At 46.9% G+C, this 21855-nt stretch overlaps 2 long non-coding RNA genes across 3 annotated transcripts in view; one reads left to right on the forward strand and one right to left on the reverse strand.

Moving 5' to 3' along the window:
• Positions 1–21855, forward strand: part of LOC106017510 (uncharacterized) — a 290171-nt gene that overhangs the window by 77833 nt on the left and 190483 nt on the right. The window lies entirely within an intron of this gene.
• Positions 2216–10671, reverse strand: LOC119717650 (uncharacterized). The gene is made up of 3 exons (XR_011811070.1): positions 10284–10671; positions 7242–7490; positions 2216–6056 (listed from the first exon to the last, which is right to left on the reverse strand). It is a non-coding gene; the product is annotated as an uncharacterized lncRNA (long non-coding RNA).

Raw genomic sequence — 21855 nt, forward strand, 5'->3', positions numbered from 1 at the left:
AGGCCCTCCTGGGTCTTAACCTCCTGGGCCTTTTCCATCTTCGTCTCAGCCCCCTACCCCCTCAGGATTGCTCCCTACAGCACATTTGTGAGATTGCTGCACAGTTAAGGGCTGAAATGACCCGAGTGATTGGGAGCGAGGAACTGCTGTGGCCTCTGAGGAGTGAAATATGGCTTTGTGTCTGCAAAAAGGTTAAAGCTGCTCCCCAGCAAGAGCAACGGAAGGAAATGCCCTGTAGCTAAATTTCATTTTGGTGTACAGTATGAGAACATGTGCAACCCATTACAATAAAGCTCTTGCTGGAAAATGCCTAACCTATGCACTGTAAAACCTAATTAAGGGATTCCTTAAAAAACAAAGTTACCAACCAGTATCAAGGAGTGGATAATGAGAGGCTGCTTTGTGTAATCCAACCCTTTATCTTTAGGCCTTCGGGGTGTCCGCGGCCAGGCTCTGTCCCCTTCTTGTTGCTAGGCCTTTACTGTAATCGCAGGCCCCTCCGGCCTAGGAACAACTCAACCATCGCTTGTAGAGTTGACCTGCTCCATTAGGTTTCCTACTGGGTACAGCTGATAGCCTCTGAAGACGGATCAGCTCCCTGTGGCCTTGGGGATGGGGTTCCTGCAGGCACTGGCTCTGGGTTTGGAGGCTGATGGCGGTACCATCACTTCCAGTGGGGTTTTTCTCCACCAGAGGGAAGGAGGATGGGGAGAAATGAGCAAGCTAGAGGAAGTCTTTCTCTGAGAACCTCCCCAGGCCTGGTCTGTGCTGCCTGATACATTGCCAGCCAACATTTTGTTCTCCAACATGGGTGAAAGGAAAGTATGCAAGGCCTTTCCTCAGCACCTGCTAGGAGCAGCTCCCATGGGATGTTGGCTCTCAGGACCATGCAGGAATGGAAGAGAATGCAGAAACCATTGCTTACAGTAACTACACTTTTCTAGATGTGCAGACCCAAATCAATTTTCCCCTGCTAACAGTTGGGTGCTCAGTGCCATCAAGTCTCCATTTATTTTTGGTCTTTTTTTTTGGAGGGGCCAGCATCAGCGCGATAACCACCTAATTTCTATGTGTGGTGCTGATGTGGTAAGGATCCATCCAGGCAGCTCCCAGCTCCTCACCTTGTCCTGTGCTGCTCCTCAGAGCCTCTCAGGGACTCCCTGGCTCCTTCACAAGCCAGACAAAGACACTTAAAGGAGTGTGGGGTTTTGCTGTAGGGTCTAACACAACCTCGTGCCCCATCTGAAGAAGAGGGTGAGGTCTACCCTGAGGTCCTTGGCACCAGCTGGGCTGAGACTTGCTTGGGACTTCATGGGTGGACACATGCCAGAGACATGTTGCTAGCAGTGAACAAGGGCAGATTTATTTGCAGGCCAGGTAACATGCAAGCACTCTCCTTGCCCTCAAGCTCACAGCATTATAAAGTGTTTCCTGTTGTGGTCATGGCTGTTAACAGCGGGTCAAAACTAAAAGCTCCCAATTTTTACACAGGGAAAGCCAACAGGAGCAGAGGCCGAGCCCTCTGTTATCACTGTCTGCATCTCCCCCTTTCCAGCCCAACGGCTGAGCCCGAGAGCTAAGCTGAGTTTTACAATATCTGTAATTAGTCATTTTTATGGTGTGCTCATTTGCAATATTCTAGGTAAAGATCTGTCAGTGTTTCCATTATATACCCTTCTGTTTGCAGTGGTTTATAACCAGGCTATAAAAACACCCTCTGGGGCAAAGCTTGCCACATAAATTCTCAGCAGAGAGCCTATTTTTGTTTTGGTTTTGTTTTTGTTTTGCTCTGTCACTTATAAATGTGACTTTTAAATGCCCGGTAAATATAGAAAAAAATCAGGTGGCTTCTTCAAGCGCGTGTTTAACCAGGTTTCATTTTAGCAGAGGCATAGTGCTAAGGGGATTAATTTCTGTGGCTTTTGGGTAGCCGAAGAATGAGAAGTTTACTATAATTGAACTGAAAGACTATCTGTAAACTAGCATCTGGATTTAGAGCTCTATTTACCACACAAACCGTGCTGAAATCGCTGACTCTTTATAACTCCTGGAGGGCAGTTACTTTGCTCTGCGTTCAGCCCTGATTCTGCACATACAGGCTCTCAGCTCCAAGGACTATATCCAGTGCTTAGCTTTTACCCCTGCACATCCAAAGAAGGAGTAAATTTTAAATGAAATACAAACAGCATACAGACAGAAGGCTTGGTAAATAAATAGCAGGATGGATTTTCAGTGGGGATTTTGGGTATATGAGCATCTGACCGTGTCCACGTACCTATAGGGCTAACAATCTTACTAATTTCTAGTGTGATTGGAAACATGAATTCAGATCGGTGTTCAAGGTTTTCTGTAAAATAACAAGAAATTTGAATACAAGGAGTTTTATGGCATAAAAGCATTACACTTCATCTGCCAGGCAACATAAGTGATCCTCTCACTTGGTGGTGGCATTGCTTTATAGAAAGCTGTCTCCACTTTCAGTGATTAGGGGTGGATGAGCTGCAGCACCAAGCTGCTTATCCCCGTGGTGTGCCAAAAGTTGCCCTGGCACAGCCAGCCAAGTGCCAGGAGAAAAAACCTCCTGGTTGCAAACAGCAACTCCTCACAGGGGAAACACCGAAGGAGTCGTTGGCTTCAAGGACACGAGATCAGTTAAGAACATTTTCAATGTATTGAAGGCCAAGTTTTGCAACTGTTTCCCTACATAAAATATAAAGAACTGATTTATCTCCCTCAAGAGCAAGGGCTACAAAATCTGCTCCTCATCTTCTTTTGATGATTTTGCGGTGTGTTTCTCTGATCCTCAGTCTGATCCTTTTAATTTCAAAAGCTTTAATCAAAACCTCTTAACAATGCACTCACTTACTGGTTTGCGGTTCACATTTAATTCTGATTGATTTTTTAAAAGGATCGTTGCATTAAGATGCTATGGCTTCTGTTTGAGTGATTCATTAAAATATGCCTGGGATGGCACAACCCCAGTCAGACTGAAGCTTTGCGCTGACAGACCACTAAAATAATACCCCGTGTGTGACTTCCCAGGGAGTAAATAAAGAGAGCTTTTACCAGGGAGACCTTAAACCCTTATCATATCATGCAAAAGTACTCGGTTAAGGCCTGGAAACTCATAGGTATAACACTTCTGTGTCCAACGGGCTGTTCACCACTCGCTCCGTGCGTTTCTGCTCACAACTTCGGGGTGGACTTTGGGTTTGCTGGGTCCGGGCTGAAGCTGCCTATCAATTTGTACGGGTGTGCAATTAAACTGGGGCGAGCTACTGCCAGATGAATTAAAATAATAGGATCTGGTTTTCAGGTTTAATGATGGGATTAGTGAGCGAGGACCAATTTTGCAGGAATGCTGCCTTGTCAGACGGAGGAGAGGGGCTGCATGTGATTGTGTTTAACTGGGCTTTACTAGAGGCAGTTGGCTGGTGTCTGAGAGCTGGTCTGCTAGCTGCCCTGAGTATAAAAAAAAAATTGAGTAACTGCCTTATTTTTATTAACTGAAATACAGATCTGATTGCAAAAGTCCAAACAATGCAGGAGATCAACAGTTTAAGTGGTTTAAAAACCCAGCTTCTTCCTTTCACCAGGGCTCTACTGTCCCAGCATCTCAACAAACATATGAGTCAGTTGACGTTGTATTATCCTTTCAAAATTGACTTTTGGCATTTGTTTCTTTAGAACCAAAATATCACTCATTTCCTCCAAGCTTCTCTCTTAAGCATCTTTGCCAGGAATCATGGCTAGCATGGGGAAGAAATTAGATTTACTTAGGGAAAAAATAATGTGTCTGTCTTGGTTGATCTAAGTGCAATGAGCCAAGGGAGGGGTGAGAAAGGAACTGCCTGGGAGTGAATTAGTCGTGTTTTAACTTGGAAATGAAGCAGGTGGCGATCAATTTTCATACGGAAAAATAAAAATGGTTATGAAAGTTTATTGTCCTTCATCCTCATAGTGATAGGAAAGGCCAATCCAGGAACCATGGTGGCAAATCCAGGGGACTACATAGAGGTGAAGTCACAAAACTGTCTGTGCAGGTTTTTGCACATGGAATACATGAAATGGCAGGTGCCTGCCAGCAGCCTCCTGTGTTCAGGGCACCAGGCACTGGTGTTTGTGCTGCTGGGGATCATTTATGGGGAGCCGGGCAGCCAAGGAGCTGAGGGACGGGGATTAGAGCATGCACAGGGCGGGTAATGCTCTGAAATGGGTGCCTAAAGAGGTCTCGTATTTCCTTTGTGGTGGGGTGTGCTGACATAACGAAGTATCTGTCACTCATGGTGCAACTGTTGTCTTTACAGAAACACTCAGCTGTGGCCTTTTATCTCAGCTGGGTGGCTCTAGGGCCCCTTACAGCTCTCCTGCAGAGAGTTGTATTGTATATTGTATATCTCCTGCTATTTAAATCTGTCTGCAGGATAACTATGGAGAGGGAGGAGGAGTTCTTACAAAAGGCTTTCTAGTGATTTGGGGAGAGAAATCCCTGAGTTGCTGAGGAAAGTTCCATTTTGCATTTTCTTTTAGTCTCTTGATCAAGGCACTTAAAGGCCTCTCAGCACCTTCACACCTGAGTGCCCCTGACGTTGTTGCACCAGGGCTGCTTGGGCAAGGGAACGTTGTACAAGAGGGCTCTGTGGCACATGCAGGTCAGTAAAAAAAAAGAGCAAACAGTGTCTGTTTCTGCCAAATGTAAGGACTTCTTTTAGAACAAATGATTTTTTAAAAATTCTTTTGCTTGAAAGAGAGATCTGAATGTTTTTTACAAAAGGGTCAGGAACCTGAGGTAAGGAGACATTCCCTTTCAGCTGCAGCTGAATGACAAACAATTCTGTTAAACACTTCTGGAAAGATGTCTTTCTTTTCCAAATGCATCACTGCTGTAAGTTCATCTGAGAAAGGAGCTTCGAGTGGGGCAGATCTGGAAACTGTCTTCTCCAGGTGACCACTTTGAATTTACCCCATGATGGCAGAAGTGAAAACCTCTTAAAAGTCCTGTAAAATGAGTCAGTCTCAGCCCGAATCCCAGAATAACTTTGTCCACATCAGTAGAAAGTGATCAAAATCGGTGCTCTTGCTGACTGTCCCTAAAGAAAAGTTCTGGCCTAAATGAGCCGTGAAAACAGAGCTCTTTCACCATGCTTCATCCCGCCAAGCATTGCACCATATTTTTTAGCAGAGCACTGTGGAAGTTTGTTCTGGGTATCTGCAGAGTGCTTACCTCTTCACAACTATCCAGCAACCCCCTTTAAGGGGGCCTAAACTCTATATGAAAGAAAATAATTCCCTCCTGTACTATCCCTTGTGCCACGGACCTGAAAGATAGAGGGAGCATTGCACTCTGGAAGCAAATTAAAAGATTAAAAAGCATTGAAAAGGTGTTTGTGTAGGATCTTCTCTGATATTTCTGTCTCCATCATGTACATTCATGACTTTTCAGTGCAAAATTATTCACCATGGCCCTGCTAAAATCCCGATCCACTTCAGATTCCCTTTTCCCCAAAGGAGTCTTCATCTCTGTTCAGCTCAGTAGCTTGAATTAATATTCAGATATTCTTGGTTATATCTGTTAACTTGGAGTCTGCTAACTTCTCCATCATTTTTAAGGAAGTTCACTCTTGGTCTTCCGATACACCAAGCTGCTGCGGTAGTGAAGTTTGAGGACGCCTGACCTTCCTTGTTAAGCTCAGGGAGGGAAACATGAGCTCAAAGGAGGCAGCAGGTGGCATTTTGGTTGCTCTTCCTTCCTAAAACACGAAGCAGCTTTCAGCTGGGGATGCCCCAGAAAACCACAAGCACGCAGCTGCACCCTGGGGTGCACCTTTCCCTTCTGTTTGCCCTTGCTGAGCAGGAAGCTGTCAGGTGGCTGCCGGGACAGCTTGGGGCGTCACAAAGAAGTAGCCTGGGAAAACATCACACCAGAGCCGTCGTTTTCTGTAAAAAGGTTCTTCTGAGGCTCCAGTCCGGGAGGTGAGAACCGATGTCCTGTTTTCCCGGTGACAGGAGAGAAATGCCGGGGAGCACCAGGCAGCTGGAACGGCAGTCGTGCGTTCCTGGTAGGAGCAAGACAATAAAACTTCCTTGCGTCTCCCAGGCTCCGCAGCTTTCTGATGTCAACAACAGCAGCAGGAGGCTTCAGGCACGTTCCCGGCAGCTGATCATATTTATCAAGTTCATGTTCTTCTTCTTTTCTTTTTTTTTTTTTTTTTCCCCCCTCCCCTTAAATACCAAGGTCCGGGAGCCACGAGATGGCCAAGTTCCAACTCCGGCCCCTTTGAGCATAGAGAAATGTGTGCTGGGGGCTGGAGCAGGGACATGCTTTCTCCATGTGAGCCGAAGAACAAACAGCAGAGCCCTCCACGGGGACAGATTGTTGACATGTTTATGATGATGAAGTGGGGTAGAGCTCTCAAAGGGGGATGCTTAGAAATGAAGAAGTAAAGTGTGGCACTGCCGAGGGCCTATATAATGCTAAATATTGTAGGAAACTGCAGTTTCTTCCTATTTGTGACCGCTTCACTGAGCAGTTAGAAGAGTCCCTTCCCAGCCGTACATCACGCGTTCCTCATTTGGAGCTGTAGCTGTAACAACAGCAACAACAACCCAGCAGGCGCCAGGAGTACGGAGTGATGGGGCTGGAGTTACAGGGACTCTCGCCATAATTTATAGCCCTGCTCGAAAAGTGTGAAAGATATGATGCTATGTGCCTGGAAATCCTACCCAGAGGACAGCTTACAGATGCTAAGTGGGTATTGGAATACCCTGGCTGGCTGGGGCTTGCCATTACGTTTGGGGTCACAGGCAAAAGCACTTCATCTTCCCCTGCATGTGCACATGTGTGTCTGCACCGTGGGATGGTCCCTGGATCTGCTGCCCAAGGTCAAACCTCCCACCTGGCATCTGAAGGGGAGAAAAAGGACGAGGGAGCTGGGTTAAACTCTCCCTCGTGGCGATGCGCATTCTTCTGGAGTGCTCACCTCAACCCTGGAGCGTGCCCTGCTGTGCTGCAGGCTGGCTCGGTGCAGCCAGGTGGGTTTGGGTGCTATTCTGCAACCACGAAGCACCTCATGTTGGGGGTGATGTGCCAAAAGGGAGTGAATGGCAGTGTGTCTGTCAGAGGTGGGCAGCTGGGACAGTGTCCAAGCTATCACGACAGTAGGACTTCAGAAGAAGCCTTAGCGTGTGTTTGCTCAACTCAGAAAGTGAAAAGGGGAAAATTCGGATCCATTTCCTCTTACCTGTGTAGACATGAGTTTAGAAAAAGCAAGGAACTTCTCCCAGAAACCCCAATTCCTTCCGTGGGGTTACAAACAAGATGAGAGGCCCCAAGCTCTGAGCCCCTCAGCCTGCTCAGTGCTGCAGAGCAGAAAAAAAGCAAAGCAAAGCAGGAATGTGTGTTCGCAGGCATCGCTGGAGCTGTTATCTTTGGTGAATCCCTGCTGGCTGAGTCTGAGCACACCTTGTCTGGGGCCAGAATGGCTTTCACCCTGAAGGAAAAAAAAAGAAAACATCTTTCTCAGACAATATTTCAGTGTCTTAACCTGCCGCGGGCTTCCCTCTGGGCCTCTTGGATGTATGAGGTGGGAGCTGACGGCTTTGCCTCGGTCTGAATTCTGCTGCTACTGTGCTGGGGGCTGTGTCCCCCTTGCCGGGCTTTGGGCCGACGCTTTTGCTCTAAAAGATATGGGTGTTTGTGGTTTTTTTTTTTTGAGAAAACATGTTTCTGGGCTTTTTCTCCCTAGGAGATAAATACCATTAAGTTCACGTGTGTTATATGGTAGGACCTTCTGTGAGGGCACACAGGGGCTCATGGGGCCAGCCTTGTCCCCGTCTCCCTCTCTGCTGAGCCCAGAGGTGCCCGGTGTCTCCTGAGCCCTCGCTTGGATGAGCCCTCACTGTTTGCTGCCTGTTTCTACTGCTGCTCTCTCAAATTTTCCCCAATCCAATTCGTTAGGATTTACAAAATCACTGTAGATGTTTACCAGATGGAAGACCTGCTTCATTTATGCATGTTATCTCCATCTCCGTGTTAAGGAGCTTTATCCATTTCCCATAGCCCTTCAGCAGGCGTGTTCGCGCTGAGGATGATATCCTCCTTCCTGTGCAGTAATATTTTCCCAATACTTAAATGCTCAACGTGTCCCAAAGGTATCAGACTCATCTTTCAGACTCCGATACAAGTGCATTTGATCCAGCTTAAAACTCGAGGATTGACTCAAGGTCCAGCCTCACACCCCAGAGCCCCACCTGGTACCAGCAACCACCGAATTGTTTTAGTTCAGTCCAGCTCTTTCCAGGGCTGTGCATGGGAAGCACCACATGAAAAGCCATAATAAGCTCACTGCTTTCTTGTCCTCCTTCCCTATGCCTTTTGTGGCATCTCCTGTTTTATGATCCCCTTTATACTGTAGCATTTCTCCCATTTTTTTTTAAGATTTAGACTTAGTTTTTTTGGTAATTCGTTCACCTTTTAAGAAACATGACTGCTGAGGACTCTGCACCCTCTGTTTGTAGTCCTATCAAGCCAAAATCCTCCCTCACCAGCCTGATTGAGTGAATTTCTCAGCTGTATTTCCAGGATTTTGAAGGCCCTCTATGAGCCCCAGAGGTACAAAATGTCACTGACTGTGTGTCCGATGTCCTGCAGGAGTGTGAGGCAAGGGGAACGCAGACCTCCCGTGGGGCTGCAAGGGCATTTTAGCACATCCACGTATCAGGCCAGGAGCCCATAAATCCAGCAGGAGTGGAGCTCCAGGTTGCCTTTCGGGCTCTGTTTTCTCTGACCCCGCTGGTGCTGGTGGCTCCATGTTACTCTCTGCACGTTTTAAATTTCAGACCTGATTTGCTAGAAGAAAGTCGCCAAACAGAAAATCTGACAAACAAACCGCAGAGAACATCTGATCTGATCAGAAAATACATAAGCCTGTTAGTGAGTGTAGGCACGGCAAGGGCTAGCATTAATGGGGAACATATTTGTTATTAAATCCCATCCACATAAGCCAATCTGAAACAGATGTGGACGTTAGTGGTATTAATAAGTGGGCAAGCTCCAGGGATCCTGAAGGTACTGCTGCACGGGGGGAGAAGGGGCAAGGACACATCTTTGCTGTCACATGGGTTTTATAAGGAAGGGCTGTATTTTTACACCATGCCTTGCTTTGCATTCCTTGCTGGGACTGAAAAATGTAGGATACAGAGAGAGGGGTGCTGGGCTGGAGCAGAGACAGCTGCCTGTGGGAAGGGAAGGAGAGAGGTGGGTGGGAAGGGAACCAGGTTCTCTGCCCTCCCTCTGAGGGCAGCGGGTGTCTGGTGGAGCGGTCCCAAACAGTCCAGCCAGGGCCAGGAGGGTGAAAGGTTAAAGTGTGCTCAGGAAATTGCAGGGAGTAAGAGCTGCAGAGATGTAAGGGGCGTTGCTTGTGTAGAAAAAAAGGGCTTTCAGAACAATTTGACTTTGTCAAATCTGACAAAATTGCCAGCACTTGCATTGTCCAGTCCTTTCTCTAAAGCAGGAGGACTCTGGACCTTTCCAAGACAACGTTACTAGGGTTTTGAATATTGCAAGCCCCTGGATTTTACCTAGCCACCCTCTGTGAAACAGCTGACCACTTTTTGGTTGATAGTTTAAAACAAAAAAGAGAAGCAAAAACTTCAGCCCAAGGCAGACACTTGGCATGGAATATTGCAGCCCGAGTGGTTTTAAGTTTGACAAAGTTATTAGCAATTGAAAACAGGGCCTTATAATTGGAAATGTTTGGCAAGCTTAATAACGGGTTGTGCTACCAGCCCTGCCTCTTAGATGTGTGCATGTACGGGGATGAGCATGCAGCCGGCACGAGGGCACGTGTTTGTGTTGGGTGACTGCTGGCTGCAAACAGGCACACACAGAGGCACACCGGTGTCCTGCACCCCCAAGACACCGCTTTTATTCACCTCTGTCTTCTCAACCTTAATTCTTCAAGTTTTGGTTGTCCTTCCTCCTCCTACTGTAATTAAAACCAGACTGCAAATGCTTCTTGTCCTCACTGGAACAAAACACTGACTCTTCTCATGCTCTAAGAAATAATATTAAAAAGGAGAATTCACAATGGCTTTGGGGTGGCACACGGCCAACTTCCAGGGTGCTGGGAAGGCAGCAGAGATGCTTCATACCTCTGTTTTCCTCCCAAAAGTTGCAGGGAGAGTGGGGTTTGCTTGCTTTCAGTCTACGTGCGTGTGCTTGGGGCTCTTTGCGTGCCAGCAGCTCATCGGGTGGAGACGGCAGCTTTTTGGACAGCACCTACCTGGGGTAAGGAGTGTCCTGGCTGGGCTGAGCCTGCCGGCCCCGTCCGCTGTTGGTCTTCATTAGGGCTCTCTGCGGCGTGTGCTGCTGCTCCATCGGCGTCCCAATAAAGGTTCAACTCTCGATTACCACAAGCCCCGCTGCAGCCAGGAAACGACGTCAAGTTGAGTCATCATCTTGTTTGAATTACACCAATATGAAAATACATGCAAGCCACGGGGAGCCAGCGTTTTCCCTTCTATATAAAAAGGGGTTATGACCATATTAAAAAACACAACAAAACCCACCAGCTTTTAACAGGAGATGGTGGAACGGAGGGCTTAAGTGATGCCGAAAAGTCCAAGCACGAAAATAATTACATTGGAAACAAGGGCCTGCTCTTTCTTTTGCTCAGCCTCATTATGACCCCTGCTCCTGTCCTCCCTGCATCTCCTCCACCGCTTTTCATTTTGGGGAAGGGAGAAGAGCAGCTTTGGGCCACGGCTGCTGAGTGGCAATGCGGTGCTGTCATCATTCACAAAAGGGAAGCAAAGCTGAGATTCGGGTAGCAAAGAAATGGCTGGAAAGGAAGCTCTTCTCCAAGCCTCCAGGTATTTATGTAAGGGACAATGTCACCTTTTTCCCAAACTCTCCTGTAAGCTGCAGAGACATTTCTGTGACGAGGAAACATTTCTAAACCAACACAGAACGGATCTCTGGCTCTTTACACCTGGACATCCCAACCCCTTTTTATTTTCCCTAGTATTAGCACAGAAGAATGGGGTGAAAAAGAAGCCTTCACCCTGCTCATTGAGACTGCCAGACCTGGTCCGTGCTGTACAAGACCATCACCAGGGCACGCTGAAGCCAAGGGGAAGAAGACTCATTTGTCTTCCTATTTCACACACAAAGAGGAAGCCTGGGCACCCTGGTAACTGTTCCTTTTCTTGAGATAACAAAAGTGCCACTGCTAGGCTGGACTTCACCGTCCTTGCATGCAGGTGAGCACAGTTCACATGTTGTGTCCTTTGCACTTTGCTTCTTCTCTCCTGACTTCCAGTCAGACCAACTTGCTGAGTCTGACCCGACTCAGGCTTTTGGATGCTGCTGAACCCCCCCGAGAGTCTTCCTACTTCAGAAGCACAGCAGCTTGTGCACTGCGCCTTATCCTGGATATTAATCATTTGTTTTTAACTCTGTCCACCAGGCTCCGGTAGGCTCGCAGCTCCGGATTTAAGGTGAACATGCCCTGCTGAAAACCAAAACAGCGCCTTCATCCCTTTCAGGCTCCTTGTTTGTTTCAGTGTTATGAATGGTGTTTGCATGCTTTTTAATCATCTCGGCTCAAGGAGTTTGAGTCCTTTGCTGTTAGTAATTTTGATATATTGCTACCATGCTACACACCGAAAGTATTTCTACTTTCTTACCTCCACATATGTATGCAGTCAGGAACAATTACTAATGTCAATCGTGTCTGCTTGCTAGCTTGCTTTTTTTTCCCTGTTGGTTGTGCTGTAAATCATTTTCACATTTACAACATTAAGAAGGCGCTCTGAGCAATCATTCTTGTGGTCAACAAACTGTTACTGCTTCTCAAGTGTCATGGGTCACTACTTAATTACTGGATTTCACTCCCAGTTAAAACCATTAATCTTGTCTCCACCACCTTTCTCTGGGCCTCTCAGCCCAGTGTGTTTTATGTTAGGCACACGTGACTCAAAATGCTGTTTTTTTTCTTTTTTCCTTTTTTTTTCTTTCTTTCTTTTTTTTTTTTTTTTTTTTTCTTTTCACAGCAGCAGCAGTTCCATAGCCAGGATTTCTGGGCTTGATGAGCAAAATCATCCAGCAGAGGCTTTCTCTGGGCTGAGCTGCTATAAGCTGAGCCTTTCGGCAGGGAGCAGACTTTTTCAAACGGATGCACAGATGCCGAATGCAGCGAAAAAGAAGTGATGGGGGAGCTCAGCGGTGGTGCTGAGCTTGCACACAGCGATGCCACCTTGGCCATGGGAAGTCCCCAGGAGGAGAAGGGATTTTCTCTGTGCAACGTGCTCTCAGCAGCTGCTCTCGGTCACTGCCTGAGGCTGGCACGGGAAGGAGCATGAGAGGGGAAGACCCAGTAGCCTGGGGAAAGCAGACATTAATTTATGGGTCCTAAAGGTTCATTGGGAGTTGAACTTGTCTGTGAAAGATTACTCATGCCGTCACTTCAAGAGAGTCAGCTTGTGCTCTCATTACTCTGCCCTCGAGCAGGCTGGAAGCCCCTCTGGATGGCCCAGCTCCTCCCCATCTGCTCTGGCATCGATGGGGATTCATAGGTGTTATGTGAGACAGAGAAAGGCTCCCCTGTTGTTCCCTACATGAAACTGCAGCGAAAACATATTGAGAATTATAAGTATAAAAAAAAAAGGAACATAGGGGCTACAGAAACCAAACAAAGCTTGTTTCATAGGCCACATCCACAGTGTGTTCATACAAAATGCCACGTGAATCGCACTTAATTTGCTGCAGAATATATTTTGCTATTTCAGCAAAAGAAAAAATAAAAAAAAATAAAAAGGAAAAAAGAAGAAAGCCTGTGGAGGACAAGAGCTTTGCTGCATGCTAGCTGTAAAAGTTCCATAAATGTGGAATCTATTAAAACCATTATTTGTTTATGATGTGAAAGTGATTAGTCTGTTCCAAAAGCAAAAACATGAAAACACCAGGCGTTGGGACTCTGCGGCAGAATAGCCACTGATTCTTGATTATAGTAATTTATATAACGTGAATCTTTATTATATGTATTATTACCGTAGCACTCGGTTGCCTTGGCCGAAATCGGGGTCCCCTTCACATCATTTAGGGAACACGTTCCCTGCCCTGAAGAGCATCTAAGCAGACGAGAGCTGGGCAAAAGGGCATGAAAGCACCTCTGGTTTTCAGATGGGGAGCTGAGGCAAGGAGGCAGCCCTGCCTGCCCTCGGTCATGGCCAAGGGGCCATGAGGCAGCCCGGGCACCTCGGTTCGGCCCTCAGGGTGCTGCTGAAGCCAGTGGTTCAGCGCGGGTGTCGGGCCGTCCATGTGGCCCCAATTACAGGCCCAGGGCCTCGGTTTCACTTCCTGGATCGGATACAATAACAGGATGCTAGGATATTTGGGCTGCGTTCACTGCAGGGGATGGTTTTTCTTTAAAAACAGAAAAAAACAGGCCGTTTCCCTCTGAGAAGTCAAATCGTGGAAAGATGGGGACTGGGGCTTGTTCTGTGGAAACCTCACCCGGCTTTGGCTCCTTACCGCTTCCTTTCGCAGCACTTCTCACTTCGGCTTGTAACACCTTGCTGCTGTTAATGTGGCTTTCGGGGGGGCTTATATTTGCTGCCACCTTCCCTGGATGACCCTCACCTGGCTCTTTCAGCAGCCTCACAAACCTGCAGGCAGAGCCCCCGCTTGGTCCCTGCTGTTGAGCCCTTTTGTCAGTGGCTTGCAGGGCCTTTGAAAAGGTCTGCGAAGGGTCTGAATTCCCAGCCTGCTCATCCTTTGGGTGACAGCCCCAAAGCTGCTCCTTTACCATTAATGTCCCTTTAGCAAGGGACATTTCTAACAGGAGGGGAGCACTCAGATAGTGGCTGGGTTGAGCTGGCTGCGAAGGCCAGCACTGAAGGCTGCTATCGGTGGCAGGAGGCTCTGGTCCCTCACTGGTGGGCTGATGATCCAAACAAGCATCTTTCAGTTTAACAGCCTGTTAGAGCTTTTGTCTGGTCAAAATTATTGTTATTCCCAGGCAGAACAAGACACTCCTGGAGGTTTTCTGGCCCGCGTGCTTCAACCCCATCGCTTCCTTTAAACCACATCTGATTTGGGACGCAATAATTCATCAGTCATCTTTCATTACCCAGGCAGAGCGATTGTGGCTTACTACTGTTTCCTCTGCCTCAGTAACTCGCCTGCTCATTTAGTGTATTGGTAATGATGGGCGTGGGCTCGAGAAGCACAAAATCCCGTTGGTCTCACCCTGGGAGGGAGGCCTTTCCTCTCTTTTGGAGGTCTGCTTTGGGGAGGAGACGATTAACAAAGAGAGGGCAGAACACTTAGTTTGGGAAAGTTTTGGTATTTAAATCAGATTGAGTACTGAACTGCTGCAAATTAGTTGGCCGGCCAGGGCACTATCATAGAGAACAAAATCCCATAAACATTCTCCAGTTGTTCAAGCTCCATCCTTAAATCAGCTAAGGGCTGTTTGCCTGTGTTTTCATTGTGCAAGGCTGTCCCTTAACCTTCTCATTTGCAGCCCAAATTTCCCCTCAGCCCTTACATGATTTGTGCTTTTTTTTTTTTTTTTTTGGCTTTCACTCTCCTCCTTTTTTATCACCAAAAATGTTTGAAGACTGCAGTCTTCTTGTAAGCAGGCCATCCTCTTCTGGTTTCTTCTGCGGAAAGTGCTTTCTGCTCCTGCTCTTCCCAGTGTCCTTCCTTTCATACGTTGCACCATGAATTTACTTTGCTTGCATCCAGTTGGCCACAACACTCCCATACAATAGTGTTACCGCTTCCCTCTGTCTGCAGGACGTGGCGTTTGGTGTGTCTGGGTCCTTCCACTCGTGTGAAGTTGCAGTGATACATTGCCTCACACCTTGCACCTCGAATCTGTGTGCATTTTCTGTGACTTCTGGTCTCAAGATCATCCGCTTTGTGTTAACCTTCTTGCTCTCCTCCCCCTTTACAGTATCTTCGAAACTGGGTTGATCAGCAAGTTTCATTAGCACATTTCTTTCATTACATGCCATGGTCATTAATGAGAGAACCCTGCAAGACAAATTTCTAAGACCCAATGCCGAAGAACTCCAACAGTCACTCCTTTTAGCCAGCAATTTCCTTTTCACATAATGTGTTGCCTTTCATACACATCCCTACTTCACATACTTCTCAGATCTTGTACAAATTCCCATTTTCTCCTGTAAAGAGCCATTTTCCATGGGGCCCTATATGACATACTTTATTGAAGTCCAGACCAATAGGATTCCTTGCATGTCCTCTAGGAAATCTCTAGCAAAGAAGCCAGCTGAATTAGATATCTATCTTTGGCAAATCCACGTTGTACTCCATCCCAGTTCTCATGTATACTTATGTCTTTAATTATTCTTTCCTTTGACTGTTGTTTTAAAGCCTTGTGTGCTCTTAAAAATGGCTAATGGCAACAGACTTTACCTGCTGTTTCAAAGCGAGCTCTTTAAAATGCCTGTCAGAAGTGGATCTTGGTGTGCAGGACACAGCCTGCGTAGGGTTTGCAAACTGGTGGGAGAGCAGCTTGTCTGCCTCACTGGATCCTGGCCACGGCGAGGAGAGCCAGCAGGGCTGAAAGGACATTTGGACATTGCAGGGTCTAGTCCTGGTGTTCAGAGAGGGGTCCTGGGCCACTGAAGGAGTTAGAAAAGCTCTCATTCACACGAGTAGCCCTCAGGCAAGGCATGGTGTGTGGGTCATGTTTCTCCATGGCACTTTGTCCCCAGAAAGCCCTTGAAAATTCCCTGGGAATGCAGGAATTGTATTTCTCCCTTTGCCCACTTTCCTATCATGTGAGGAAAAATGGAGTTGGTTTCTGTGTTCACTCTATAAATTACTGTTCTTTAAATGGGGTTACAGTTAAGTGGATATGAAAAGGGGAAATTTATTGTTGTACTTCTGCTCCTGCTTGGAAATACAAGCTTTGGCTTGTATCTGCACTTATATTAATACAAACTCAGGCACGTGCACGCAGGTTTATATAAAGCATGTGAAATGCCTGTCTGTGTTTGAAATGAAAGAAATGGGTAGTTTGTCCAATCTGGAAAATACCAGCCAAAAAAAGGGGGGTGGGTAATATGGGTAAAGTGTAAGAAGAGTCTAAATAAACTTGTCAGAAAGGGGAAGATTGAATCTGGCAGGTGGAAACCTGAATGCAGCAGAAGGGAAACAGGAACCTACGTGGAGTGTGGCAACGGGGAAAATGAATAGCTCCAACAGGAAGGTGGGGGCTTGGTCTGAAAAAGTAAGCAAGGAGAAGAGAAGAGAGGGAAATTCAGCATTTTTCTAAGGGCAGAGAAGTCTTCCTGAACAGTCTGGCATGAAAAGAGGCCTGGATTGGATGAGAGCCTGGGTCTCCAAGTGAAGGAATGTATGAAAGGAGTCAAGAGAAGAGAGACTTAAGGAAGAGGAAGATTTACTTCTGTGTCACAGATGGGGGAAGAGATACTGGAAGAAGTTCCTCGGGAGATTTCAGGCTGACAGGATGAAATTTTCTCGATTAAAAAAAAGGAGCTAAATGTAAAGTGGCTTTCTCTCTTGTGTGTCATGAGATCTTTCTTCACTCATCTTTGCTACAGATTTCTGCAAAACGAAGTGGGTGACTGGTCCTGCTGGTGATGTGAGCCCTGGACACCGGGGCACCTGGGCGGTTGTCTCCTTCTTCCCCCCAGCCAAGGGCTGGGCTGCCCTCTTAGCCTCCCAAAGATGTGTCTCTGCCTGATTCTCCAAACCTGCTCCTGATTCAAGGGCCTAACACCTTGACCCACTGAGCTCTCAAGGCATGTATGTGACCATCAGCACCACCAGCCAGGGAGCTAGTTCAAGCTTTCATATTCAAATGGATTTGACACAGGTGATAGTCTGATGATTTTAGTGTAGACAGGGCTATAGAAATACTTAAAATGAAAGAAAAGCTGGCATTTCTCAATGATGCTGTGGTATCCCAATTTTTTACTTAATTTTGCTTCAGCTGTGCCCATTTGGGGTTAACTTTCTGCTAATACCCCAGTGCTACTTTCACTGCTCTGGAAGCCCTCTGAATGCTAATTTCAAGGTCACATAGCTACATTTGGAAACCAAATTTAAAAGCTGACGAGGCAAGTATGTATTTTCAAGTAATTTGGCAGCTCCCCCAAATAGAAACAAAACCAAACACAACATGGATGCTGTGACTGGTCACAACTACGTGGCAAAGCTCTCTGATGCTAATATCCAAACCTCACGTGTTGCATTCAGGCCAATCTCCACGAACATACCATCGGCAGGGAGAAAGGTGAAAGGGGGCCATAAATCACCTGTTGTGAGCTGCCCACTCAGCACTACTGCGGAGGAAAGTGAGAGCTCATTTTGGGGCTTGGTCTGTGGATCAAAGCGAGCCAGCCGTGCCTTTTATCTCCCCTACCTCCCCAGGTGGCTGGCAGTGGGCTTGCAGAGCTGCACCGAGGAAGAAGGTCTTCAGCGAGGGGCAGAGCTGACCTGTGACATTGCTTGTACCTGCCTGCCCTCTGCCTGGCTCCTTTGATTCTCCCTTAATCTGTGTGTAGCCTCCCTGGGGACTAGTGGGGTAAGAGGAGCCATGGCTGTGCAGGAGGGTGATGCTGCATTCACACAGGGGAGGTAGGGAAAACAAGCTCAGTCTCCTCCAAACTTGCATATAAACAAAGAGGAAGGCTGAACCAGACCACTGCATGTGTGAAGCCACAAGACCCCGGGGACAGACCTCCCCTTTGACCTTGGGCAGGGTGCTCCATGCCTCAGTTCCCCCCAAGTGAAACGAGGCAACAGTCTTGTCCCCAGGAAATTCTGACTGACAGGGGGCTGGGTGTGGTGACAAGTATCTTGACAAATGCGTGATACTACATTTTTTTTCCCCATAATTTTAAGTTGGAAAGATTTCCCTTTCCCTTCTAGCTTGTCAGAGCTGTGAAGTTAGCCATGACAGCATAAATGGTCACTAAAATGGAAATTTCTAGTAAAAAAGGATGCTGATTTTTTTTTTCTTTTAAAAATTAATATTTTAGACTGAAGACGTTGTCTGCAGGTAGCAGAACTCTTAGGCAAAGTTGGAGATGTGTCTCACCTCGGTCTCTGGAGTTTGGCAGGGAAAGAAGTGTCCTTCAGCATGTTGGAGCAGCCCCGATCTGTGTCTTGGAGGTGTTCAGCTCGGGACAGTGAGTGTGCCAGCTTGCCTGCTCTGCAAGAGCACAAAGTGCAGGCTTCAGGAAAGCTGCAAAGGGCAGCGAACAGCCTCTCCCTCGGTGCAGTTCTGCAGCATCAGCCTGAATGAGCGATGTGTACGCGCGTCTGTGGTGCGTTTGTGGGGCTGGAGCAGGTTCCCTGGGGTGTGTCCATTTTGTTCCAAGCAGTTCATAAATCTCGTAATTACCAACAAAGGATATTCTGTTAAATGTAAATAATATCTGAAATATAATCTCTATAAATGTGGTTCATTTAGCCATTAATTTTATAGATTGTTGAAGTAATTAACAGTGCATAAAGAGGACTTCCTGCAATGCAAGTGTGATCTTTGGCTGAATGGACCTTTATAGTGATCTCTAAGACAGTCTCTCAGAGTGGAACTGGAATTTCATCTTGCCTTTATTTCCTTATTTTAGTATTTTAAAAGTGTTTCTAGAATGAAATTCTTGGGTACGTTGGCCTTTAGTTATTTAACTCTGCCTTTGTGGGTCAGTATAAATCACGCAGAAATTCATAAATTAGAGTCCTTCTTGTGGTAACTTACTTAAATGCTCATATATATGAACTCTGCCTTACACGGAGAGGCTGTGGCAGAATCTGCAGCACGATCAGGGTATGTTTTAAGGCAATTTCCACTTCATTTGGTTTCTCCCCTCTCCATACACCCGTCAAACATGCCTTTTTTCCTTTGTTTCTGTACATGCCCCATCAGTGGCTAAAAGCAGCTTAGCCCTGCAGGAGAAATGACGATCTCCATTTCTTCTTGCTGTCTAAAAGTTATATTCTCCCAGTGGGGAGTCATCCAAAGAACAAAACATCCTCTCCTACATTTCTGCTGCTCTTTGATTGCTCTCCTTCACCTGTAGCCTCTCCTACCATTTATATTTGAACAGATTTTCTGCAATTTCATAGCCACCAGTTCATGAGACTTGTGTGTATCTCCCTCCTGTCGACGGAGGACAAAGGACCTCCAGGAAGGAAAAACAAAGTTGGACTCATACTTCTACTCTCTCATAACAGCATGAATCCTCCAAAAGACAGAGCAGCTTCTAGGTGTGGGTTTTACATGGCCACGAGAGGATTTTCTTGCCATGCCGATGTTGCAGGCCTCGTGGGCCCTTCCAAGAAGCACGCACTTAGTACCAGTTGGTGAGAGAAGGAGTTGTGTGAGCAAATCTACATCTGAGCTCTCACTTCATTTTGCTGGGAAAGTCAAAAAAAAGAATAAAACTCATTAATAGCGAGTTGTCTGTCAGGACTGGCTCTTTTCTTCTACTCCATTTGGATTTCTTTTCAAAGAGTTCCTCAGGAAAGCAGTGGGGTTTCAGGCATGCCTTTCTCCTGCTAAACCCTATTCAAGTAAATTGACATCTTTTAGTTCCCAAGATGTCCATGAAGGTCAATACCTCAATATCTTTTGGTAAAGATTTGTTTAACAGGTAGCTGGAACTTGAAGTCTTTTCTGTCATAATCTCCTTGCCCTTACAGGAATTAAGAGGTGCCCATTTGGCATTTATTACAACAACTCTTCCTTCCTTATGTGAAGGAAACGATACCTTACCTCTCATTAGAGTAAAATATAACCCTTTTAATGCGTTGGTGTATCGTTGCATAAATTATGAGGACTTCTCTCTGTTTTATATGGAATGCAGACATTTCAAAACCGGCGCACAGAGATGCTGGGATACAGAAATAAAAAGCAGATGTCTTTCTCCCTCTCTCTCGGGAGGTTAATGCTTATCTGGGTACTTTAACTCTTGAGGTCCTGTGATGGGCAACATCTACTGAGCAGAGGGAACCTGCACTTTCAGGTGCTAGGTGGGACATACAGCTAGTCCTGGTTTGCTCTTGAGTTTGCTGTGGGGCTGAACTGAGCAGGGTGAATATGGAAATTTGGCATTTCTGGCTTTTCTTTCACGTAAATGAAGGGAAAAGGTGGCCTAGAGATACTGATCTGGCTGCATCACTGTCCATTTTTGCAGCCCACATGGCAGACGTTCTCCTGGAGTTGGTTGCTTTGTTTGCCTATCAATGTGAAGTGTCACGTGAGGGTCCACGGGGATCTCCTGGGCAGGGAGAATCCTACATGTCCCTTTAGGTCCCATTTCCAGATGGCTGGGAGCACCAGAGCTGCACCTGCAGCCCGAGCCCTCAACAGGCACGGAGTGGCTGGAAGTGGTGGCAATGTTGTCATGGGAAAATGAACTCAGGGCACGGATGCGCCTCCTCAAGGGCTCCGGGGTGGATGTGGAGGAAGAGTGGCATTAAAAATAAATCTGCAGAGAGCAGATATTTGTCATGAAATATTGATTTAAAAAGGGTGAGAACCAGGCAGATGACTCTAAAATGTGTGGCTGGCCTCTACTGCGTGGTATTGCCACAGTGTTTTATAGTGCTTGGAGGAAGAGTTATGACGCAGAACAAATGAGATAAAAAGCTGGTTTAAGTGCGATTGTATGGGTCTAAAAGCTGCCCATTTTATGGGAAGGAGCTGCCGGCGTGATGCCAAGCTGTAGCACGCTGCATGGTTCGCCAGCTTGTCATATCCATATGGGCTGTCTCAGAAGAATCTGTTTAAAAGACATCCAAACAATTTATGGATGTTTTCATCGCTGGGCCTAAAGCACATGAAGGGAAGATACACCCAGCGAGGTCATAAAATGGTACCAGGATCTCCTGCTTTTAAAGACAGCAGCTTAGATGTTCAAAATTGTCATCCACTGACATCACCCCAGTAACCATTAGCGCTGATGGGGTGGTGGTCGTCTTGACATTGCCGCGTGGAGTCGTATTTGTTGGCAGCCAGCTTAAATAGGAGAGGATCCCTGAGACTGGACGCTCATGCAAGGCAGTCACGGTGCAGACGGATCAGATACCCATGCAATAAAAACCCTACATCAGCCAGCAAACTCCTTCTTTGAAGGCTTATCCCAGAGAACGGAGCCCGTCAGAAGCGTTCCCATGAAACATCGTTCCTTGAGCTTGGCTCGCTTTGCTGGAACGGTGCTGAGCATGGTTGCCTTTCGCGATGCCTGAGGAAGAAGGCTTGAGGAAAGCCACCTGTGCTCCTGGCAGATCCCATCCGGGACAGGAGGAGCACAATGCGTACAAATCCCTGGCTCCGCACCGCATGCACCTGGTGGATTTGCCCCAGGGCCAGGGGTGCTGGAGCTGCGCAGCTGCCCGCTGGAGCTGACAAGCTTTGACGTGCATTTCACCGGGAGGCTCAGCAGGGCCTGGGGAGCTTCTGGCTTCCTGGAAATTGCTCTCTTTTCCCAAAAAAAAAAAAAAAAAAAAAAGAACTGTAAGAAGTTTCTGTTCAGTTTGGATCAAAACCAAATTATATATGTATTTTTTAAGCCCTATGTTCTCAATGCGCTGGAAAGGCTGTGTTTCAGCCAGCTCTACTTGATAGTTTTATAGGGCTTTGCCATAATAAAAGCGAAGTGAGACGAAACAGAAAAGCCCTGCTCAGTAACAACAGGGGGTGGGGGAGTGGGAAGGGAGGCCCGAAGCAGAGGCAGGGCTGCTGGGCGGCCGTCCTGCCCGACGAGGACAAAATGAAGTGCCAAAAGTGTGGCTGGGATCTCCTGGGCACCAGCCTTGCAAACCAAGGTGCCTCTTTGAAAAGTGGG

The sequence above is a fragment of the Anas platyrhynchos genome, chromosome 8 (assembly GCF_047663525.1).
Source record: "Anas platyrhynchos isolate ZD024472 breed Pekin duck chromosome 8, IASCAAS_PekinDuck_T2T, whole genome shotgun sequence".
Taxonomy (NCBI): Eukaryota; Metazoa; Chordata; class Aves; order Anseriformes; family Anatidae; genus Anas; species Anas platyrhynchos.